This window comes from Macrotis lagotis, chromosome 4 (genome assembly GCF_037893015.1).
Source record: "Macrotis lagotis isolate mMagLag1 chromosome 4, bilby.v1.9.chrom.fasta, whole genome shotgun sequence".
Taxonomy (NCBI): Eukaryota; Metazoa; Chordata; class Mammalia; order Peramelemorphia; family Peramelidae; genus Macrotis; species Macrotis lagotis.
In genome coordinates, this window is record NC_133661.1 from 125610253 (window position 1) to 125619834 (window position 9582).

A 9582-nucleotide genomic window follows, 5' to 3' on the forward strand; every position below is an offset into this window, starting at 1 on the left:
GGACCCAAGATATTTAAATAAAGGATAACAATTGACAAGAAATTAGCAGTCACTTAGGGGTGGCTTGCCTCAAGTCCTTTGGCTCCTTTTTCGTTTTCTGAAGCAGACAGAGGATGGACTATTGGGGCACCTGATGGGAGAGTGGGGGTGGAAAAAGAATCCTTGCCCTTCAGAGGCCTTTCCCTAAGAGCAGAGCTTAACAAGTATGGGAGAAAGACAGAGGGAGGGAGAAAAGGTAGCAAAGAGAGTGAAGCGAAAGCAAAAGAGAAAGAGACTCAGAGACAGAATCAGAGATGAAAACAGAGACAAAGAGGGAGACAGAGTCGCTTTTAGTATAATTTAAGCACAATGCGCACAAAATGGCTTCTCGGCAAAGCTAATGTTAACGGTATATGTGAGGCGCCCCCAGTAGTGGGGGAGGCACCGAGTTGTTGCTAAGAGAAAATAAATTATTAAAGCATTTTGGAGATCATTCATGTCAGAGACACTGTTCATTACTTCCCCAGTCTTGATTTCCCTTTTAGGGAAACCCAGGTCCTGAAGTTGGATGCACTGTGCTCAGGACAGACCCACTGGGGATGGAGCAAAAATGGCCAATCCTTCCCTCTCTTTATCCTGAAGAGGACAAACATAATCTATTAGAGAATGAGCTTTAAGAACATCGCCCTCTCCTCCGCCCATGCCCCTATCTTCCTTCCCCGCCCCGCCCTGCCAATCTGCAGGCTCCACGACTTTCTTAGCGCCATCTCACCCTTCACATAAACGAGGTAAAAGCCTTAGTCCTCTTGAGCGATCGTAGAGCCGACCAGATTCAGAGAGAAGGAAGGTAACTACAGGCCCTTAATATAGGCCTGAGCCAGTCTGCACCAGTCTGCACACCTTGGATTCCCAAGGTGGGTTGGTTTAACTGGTAGAGGAGGCTTATTTGGGATTTAGCTCTGGAGATGATTCAATATGAACTACTACCCTATTCTCCTACCCTAACCCACCGCCCATGGTCTCTATTGGCAACTCAGCTTTCTCTGTATTTCAAAGAAAGCTGATTTCTTTTTTTATCTGAAAAAAATGGACTAGTATATTGTTTTATTTTTCATATGTTCCACAGGGCAACATGAGGCAATATGGTGTATATCAAAGATATGCAAGGCTACCTATAATTTAGCACACATACATGAACAAAATAAATGTGTAATTATTGTGTATGTTCTCTAATACCAAATGTAAATACACACAAGTAGATGAGATGAAGCTCTGAAGATTGTAACTACGAGTCAAATTTAAGATCAGAAACTTGATGGGCCTGGTTTCCGATTACCTCAAAAGAAATAGCTCAAAATAATGAATATATGTTTCTTTTCTTTTTTAGTCTCCTGTTTGAATATTCCATTTCAAATTCACCCCCTGCCCTCCAATTCATCTTGATCCCAATGCGGTGCACCTTAGATTCTCTTGGAAGATTTAACTCCTTGCGCTAAGGTAGATTTAGACCGTGTTCCCCCAAGCTTCTATTACTTAACCTTTGAGGGTTTTTCCTCACACTTACTCCACCCTGTCCATGCCTCTATTGCATTCCTCCCTTCTAACTCTTGCTTTGATCTTCTTAGCTCAAAGCCCCGTAGAAAAAACCAAACTCAATAATCAGCGGGGTCCCTGACCATGGTGCTGAGCGAGAGACTCCCGCTTTCGGGCTGGCCTCTTGGGCCTGAAAAACAGACATAACCTCTTCACTACAATTTAGGGATTCGATATCTAGAAAGCTGTTCTCTTCATCTACTCCCCCACCCCACAACTCACCACGGAATCAACTAAGAGAAAGCCAGCTTAATCAGCTTTTGACCTGAGAGAATTGGGTAAGGAACACAGAGTCAGTAGGTTTGAGACTCAACTACTAGGAACACAGGTCTTACAAGGTTTCTTCATAGAGCAGGAAAGAAAAGGCACTTTCATATCATCTGTCAGACACACACAAATTATCTTCATACACATATACATAGAATCATATAAAATATATGCACATCCACTATACATACTGATGATCACATGCTACATACATGTGTTCAATATATATATATATTCACAAACACAAATATAAATCTACCACACAAATAGAGCATAATTATAACATACATTCACCCATACATGAAGAGGCATATATGAAGATCTTTTTTCTAAATTAGCTTTCTCTGTTGTAGTGATTCTTCCCCCACCACCATCACCACCACCTCAGAAGTCCCGTATTGCCATCTCAACATCCAAAAGAACTTTAGTGATTGCCATGCTTTGGATTCTGGTTTTTAGGATGGCAATGGGCACACTTAGGCTCTCAAAAGTCTATGCCATGGGAGAACTGGGCCTTTGGTTGCATTTGGATGGAGGAAGAAAGGGAAAAATAAAGGGAGAGAAAGACTGAAAGCAGTGCTTCTGTGCAAGTCCTACATCCTGCTGTCCACTTCTTTGGAAACAAAAAGAAATCTTTAGTATTAACTAGAGTTCTCTAAGTCTATCCCTTTTGGGGAGTGGCTGGTGAATGTAGGGGGAAGATCACGCTATCAATCCCTGCAAAGGAATATACCCAACATTTTCTTAGACACAGTTTTAATGAGATTTGGGGGAGCCTCTTATCAGAACAGGCCTATGGTCAAGGTAGAAACTCCCAACTTCTCCCTTCGTCTCCCATCCTTATATCATGGGTCTCTAATCAGAAGAAGTTATTTTAAACACAACCTAAAGTAACCTTAGTTTCTCATGGTCTCAAGTACCCCTCTTTTTTATTTTCTGTTCCCTTCACTTCTCTTCTTCCCTCTCCTATACCCTTATTCTTAGCTCCTAAACCTTTATTATTCAGAACTCATCATTTTCTTAAAGGGTTGTGGTTTCATTCCAAACTCTTGTCTTTCCACTCCTTAGAAATAAGAAACTGACTTCCTGATACCTCCCTCCATGGATACCAAAGCTCCCCCCCCCTTACTTGGCCAGGGTTATTTAGGGTCTTGGTTCCCAGTCATTGTCAAAACTGTAAGTATACCTGCCTGGGTTTACCCCTTTCCTCCCTTTGCTCCAGTGAAGTCATTTTGGGCCTAGGAATTAGGGAATTAGGAATTAGGCAGGTAGGTGGAAATAGAATGAAGAGAGAACAAGGACAAGGGAGAAATACAGGAAAGGATGCTGTTGTGGAGAACAAAAACAACTGCCATAACAACAACCCTGGCTGAATCAAGCCACTTGTACCCCTTTCTTATTCACTGAGCTGGCTTCTTACTTCTCCTAGCTTCAGAATTTGACTCAAGAAGAAAACCAGTGCTCTATCCCACCCCCCCCATCCTAACCACAAACTACAGATGCTCTTCCTCTAACCCTAAATATTTCACATATGATTCAGCTTTTGAAGGGAGCCTTCCCCTCATTCCTTTATCCCTTTTCTTAGCTCTATGGGTTAGAAGATTCAATATATTCCAACCTTCCTGTCAGAATGAGGGTTGGGTGGTAAAGAGAACTACCATTCAACCCCCCCCCCCATTATTTCTTCCTCACTCATATATCTTGATACAAGCACTGCTTCCTGTACCCACACACAAATTAGTAAACATTGATTGCTCTTTAAATCTGAAACTCTAACCAAAGTACCCCCCCACCATTTCAGGGCCCTTTCTATGCCTATTTGCTGTGCCCAGTCCTCCAGATTGGACAGCCTTGGCCCTCCAACAGAGTCTCAGATCTGGTTTTACTGAGAAGCCAGAATCTATGAGCATTTTCAGCTATACACTTCCCCTCCCCCTCCTGTTAGAGCTTCACCCAACTATCCTCATCCTTCTCCTTTGGAAGGTGGAAGAAATAGGTAAGGGGGACTAGAACCAGAATGGGAAATACAACTAATTGACCTAAAGTTCTTATGTGAGAAATTGTATGGGAAATAAAATATATCCAGAAAAGATTTTCTAATGATCTCACGTTCTAAATGGAGAAAAAAAAATGTTAGGGATCTTTAAAGATAGTTCTATCTGTATTCATGTGTGTAATTATCACCTGAAATAATTTCTTTAGATTATGTCTATCCTAGTGTGTAAGTATTGTAGATATGGGTGTGAATGTAGGCTGTGAAGGAAGGAAGAGAAAATGAACTCTGAAGCTAGGGTTGAAGATTGGGACCTGGGATATTTAACATTGAGGGATTTACCGTTTATTCTTTCATGCTCAATCCAAGTCATCCAACTTCCACTCCCTTCCCCCAAGGGATCCAAAGTCAAATACCTTACTCCTCCCGCTTCCCTCTACCACACGACCCCTGACCTTGGCCTTGTAAATTTCCAAGGGTCAGTGGGTTCGGGCCAGGGCATAGACCCCTGGCTTCCTCCAGGCACTTCTCTTTTGCTCTGGGCTACCCATCAAGTAGAGCTACTGATGTCTCTTAAAATGAAGGAGAATATGACCTGGACGCCTCCCCAGGTTAAGCTAAGCTTCAAGAAACAAGTTAAACCCCATTCCCCCAAAGCTTCACCCCGCCCCCGTCAGTTGCTTAGTCTGTCCTAGTCCCCCTCCCCCCTCACAGCACCTCTGGGCGTCGCAATCCCCATCCTTTCCCCACAAAGCTCGGCTTAGACGCACCCGACAGCAGCACTTACGGACGGGGGAAGGGGTGGGGGTTCTCGGAGACAGAGCTTAGGGGCCCGGGGAGGCAGCGGAGGGGGCTGGGCGGCGAAATGGGAATGGTAGAGAAGGAGGGTTCTCCAGTCCCCGTGGTGGTGAGGAGCGCAGATTCCTGCTTCCTGCTGCCGCCCTTTTGGCAGTCCTTGCCTCTTCTCGGCCCAGGGAAGAGGAGGGGGGCGGCGGCCAGCCCGGGGGGCTCCTTGCCTCTCGCAGCTTCTCCTGTCTCTGGAGCTGCTCCCAGCGCCGCCTCTTCGGGCTGGCTCGGCCCGCAGTGACGTCAGCGCCTCCTCCCCCTCCCCTCCTCTCTCTCCCCCCCTCACTCCAACCATTGCAGAAGGGAGAGGGGGGGAGAGCTGGAAAAAGGGCAAGAGCAGAAAGGAGGCATGGAGAGAGGGGACTTCAGAAGCCCCTTTCCCCGGTCCTTTGCCCTTTAATCCGGGTTCTCAGAACAGCTTGTGCCATATCGGCGCCATTCCCAAACCAGCAGTGCCTGACGATAGTCATTCCAACTATAGGCTCCCCCATTCTTAAGACCCGCCACTCACTCCCCCCCCCCCCAAAGCTGCTCGTCTCACTTAAAACCCCCTACACAACTGGGGGCAATGGAGGGGGAGTGTCGGTAGAGAAGCACAGGGTGACCCAGGATGGAGGCCTTGTTCACAGCTTTGGGATAGAAGGGAGAAATGGGTTTAGCATAAGAATGGGGAGGTTGAAATTTCCCCCGGCGGCTCACCGGGGAGCTAAAGCGCCCTTCCCTAGATTTAGCCGTAGTCTAGCGATCTCTTGTTAGAATGTAGGGGGAGTAGCGGATGCGGGGAAAGGGGGAGAACAGGTAACCCCAATGTGAGTTCAGAGAAGCTCCAAGAGATTGAGTCCACCTTGCTTTATAGCTCTTGAAGACCTACTGTATACATCGCCCCCCTTTCCCCTTCAAGGCAGGTCTCAACTTTTCACAATATTCCTAATCCTTATCCCTTTCCATAGAACCTGGAAACCCAGAGAACCAGAGCCCGGCCAGTTATTTCCACCTGTCAAGCTGCTGTCCAAGTGCTGAACTAGAATTCCGCTGAACCCCTAACAAATCTTTTTGCCCTCATGTCTGGAATCAGTCCCAACCTTAATCCCAGAATGAATTCCTCTCTGTTATTCCATTATTTGGAGAGATCTCCTTCATATACAGTGGAAGAATGAGATAGGGACAGAGCTACGGAATTTGAATTCCCTGGAAACATAGATTACCTTTCATTATTTTTGAAGAGGGGTACCGGGTGGTGGAGGAGGGGTCGTGGAGAGGGAAAGGGTAAGTGTCTTTTGGAATGAGAGGGAACCGTGGGTCAAAGCTGGTTCTCTCTTCCCTTCCCTCTTCCTCCCCATCTCTTGTCTCTGAGTCTCTGTACACTGTATCTAGGTCTGTGTGTGTATGTCTCTGTCTCTCTCAACTGCAACAGCAGGGGAGGTCCCGCCAGCTGAACTTGTCAGCGGGGTCTTACCATCCATCAAAACCCAGACAGACAGGCCAAGTTCATGAGCAATAGGGTTAACCCTTTCCAGTCCGCCTCCCCCACTAGGAGCTTGCAGCTGCCTAATTAGAGGAACCTCGTTTCTCACTTTAATTCTTAAGGCAGTGTCCCAAGGACAACCCAAATATTCCAGTCTTTTCCCCATCTATCCCATTTTCTTCTGATTCTTTTCCAATATTCTCACTTTGCGTTTCCCATCTTAGATATTTTTTAGGCTAGGAGTAAGGTTTTTTTCTTTTTTCCTCTCTTTTGGGTCCCTCATCCCATTTCCACTCCATAATTAATCTTTGTCTAGGTTTGTTTTCCTCTCCAGAAGACAACTTTGCCTCTCCACATCTAGACTACTTTCCCTACAATCTAAATTTTCTCCTAATGGAGATTTTGTCATCTTCTTTAAAGAAAAATTCACATAAACACACACACTGCACACTACCAATCCCCAAATACCTTATCTCGAAGGCATGGTGTGAGGTAAGAGAGAGATATATAACCAAAAGCACCTCCAGGAATGGAGGAAAATCTTATAATCATCTCAATCTGGAGACAGAGAGATGAAAAGAGAGAGGGAGAATATCTGAATAAGTATCTTGGCATTTGAGAATTTCTCCTAGTCAGTGATTAAAAGTTCCCGGTTTTCTCAGGTCCTATATAGATAGATCTTCAGCCTTTTATTCCTGGATCCCTCCAATATTACATGAGTCTCCTACAAAGTTCTCTTCATCTCTTTCTCTTTTTTGCCTGTAACCCCACACTATCTCATTATTCCTCTACTCACTTCGCTCTCGAAGTGTGATCGTGTGTTTCCCTGGTCCCCAACTAGGAAGGAGCCTTCACTGCTGGGAATCTAGAAGCCCTCTCTCTGTGAAGTTTATTTTCATTAAATTCCCAAGAGCTCAACTTGCATGTAACCCGGGCCACCTTCTCATTACTGAAATCTCTACATTTCCTATTGAATTATATTTGCTCCACTGCCACTGAAGCAAAGGCGACTGATCAACTTTTCCCCTGTGCATGTTCTCTACACCTCCCCCCTTCCCAAAGTTCGTTCTCCCCCTTCTTTTTAATTCAGGCACCCAGGCCGTGGACGTGTCCTGCAGTTTAACTACTTCCAAATTCTTTGTTCGGGTCACACTGGGACTCCATTGTGCCCCTATTGAGAGAGCTTTATTGCTAAGCGAAGCTTGAATCAATTTAGGGACATACCGCTCCAAGTCCCGGGGTCTGAGCACCATTGATTCGCCTCTAGCGAGAGCTCTTAGAAATGGAGTATGCGCGAGAAGAACAGTGAAAAAAACCTTTTTCATTCTTCTCCAATCGACCCCAAATTTATTTCTTTAAAAAGCTTCAGATTTACTTGGGTTGTGATGATCACATACTACTGTTATTAATAGTTTGTCTTCATCTTGATAATAAGTCTTTATCAGAACCACCTCCACCACCACCATTTCTGCTCTAAATTTCGTTCCACTCACCTTCTCTCCTTCCCTTACACCGAGGCCTTTTGCGTTTCACCCGATCTAAGTGCAAACGCAGACCAGTTCCCTCAAAGCTGTAGCGACTGTAGCCAGAAAGGCTGTAAGGTCATTGGTCTCAATGGTACACTCATCTCCTCGGGAGACTCGGGGTTGACTCCTTCTCCTCCCCACTCCCCCACAGCTCTCACTTTTGCTTTTCATCCATTCCATTGCCCATTCTACATTTCCACTGTCTCTCCTACAATGTCTCGACATTCTCCGCTTTCTTCAAATGCAGCTCAGGGACTCACCTCTGAAAGATGACCTGAGAGGAACCAAGCTGGACTGTTCCTTTTTCCTGGCCAGTCTCAGGGTGGAATTGGAAGTGCTCTGTCTCGGGGTCTCCAGAGCACTCTCTCTTCGGTGGGCGCGGGAGTTTGTGGCGAGGCAGGGCTGCGTCCCGATTAGAAAAAGGCGGCGTCCCCCCGAGGGCAGGGGCGGGGGAAGGGGGAGCAAGCGCCGAAGTGTCACTTCAGGGGTAGAAGCCTATGAACGTGGGGCTGAGGCCCGAGCTGGCCACGTAGCGCCCTACGTCACCTATAAAAAGGGCTGGGGCCTCTCTCCTGGGGGCTGCTCCCGCAGAGGGGAGAAAATATCTGAGATTGGGGGGGGGAGGTGAGTTGGAGATCTTTCTTTAGCTTCTTTCCCCAAGGAATCTCTTAGCTGGAGTGTTGAGTGCAATTCAGGTGTAGACTTTGAGTTTGCCAGGTTCCTCTTGGGTAACTCCTGTCAAAGAGGTGAAGAAGGCAGGCATTATGATGTCCCCAGCCCAAGGTCTCCAGATCTGGTTTATTGCTCCTAGTGTCGCAGCTTCGGCTTCTTTCAAACTCAGGGAAGGTCCAAAGGGGATGAATGAATCCTTATGAATGGTGCCACATTTGGGCAACCTGCCCAACATAGCTAACAGTAGAGCCTTGAATCGCTTCGATTTAAGCTCCCTCCACTGCCACGGGAGATGAGGGTTCCGGCCCCTCTAAGGAGTGAATCTTTTCCGCTCCAGTTTTCTAGGCCCCAGTCGGACACCCCTTCTTCTCCCAGGTGTTTTCCAATTCAAGCAAGATTTTTAGGCCAAGAGCAGCTCCTTTCGGGGAAATAGGGGCCACCATTTCTTTTTGTAGAGCTTAGGCCTAGTTTTGACCCCATCACCCCCTCCAACTGTCACCACTGGGAGTATTAGTTATAAGAAGAATATATGATTAATGATGCTAATGATGTTAATAGCGATTTTGCTTCCTAGTGCCAGAGCCGAGGATGGCCACTCGGTGTACCGAAGGCAGAAAGCAAGCCTCCCAGACTTCTCTGGTTCCGCTGGCCTCTTTTCTGCCTATTCTGTGTTCCCTTCTCTTCCCCTACACCTCAGCCCCCAGCTGCTGTGGCAAATAGACAGCGTACAATGTTCTCTCTAGCCGTGGACATTCTCTTTTCCTGCGAGTTTTCTGCCGATACCTGAAATGGGACCGTTTCCCCGCTTGCGCGCCAGGTCCCAGAGCTTGGCGTCTCCTTTGTTCCAATGGCAGGGCATGGCCCGCCACCCGGCTGCTGCCAACTTCTTCCTTGCCTTGAGAACATTTCCGCGTGCTCTTCCCAAGTCTCTGTCCGAACCCCAGCCCTCTCCCAAGACCATTCCTACCAGCTGCAACCGAGTGATTCCTCTGCGGCTGCTGATCTTGGGCACCCCATACCTTGCAGGCTCTGAATGGGCACTTCAACCGACTAGTGGCCCGTGGTATTACATTCCAGAACCCGTATCTCCAGATCTTTGCCCTCCTTTCACACCAGCTCCTACCCTCCTCCCAGTTCTATTCCAAGGAAAACTCTGGAAGGAACTTGGGAGTATTATTGTTTTCTTTTGACTCCCAGCCCTCTCCCCCTTAAACCAGACAGACGCTAAAATGAACTCAGGA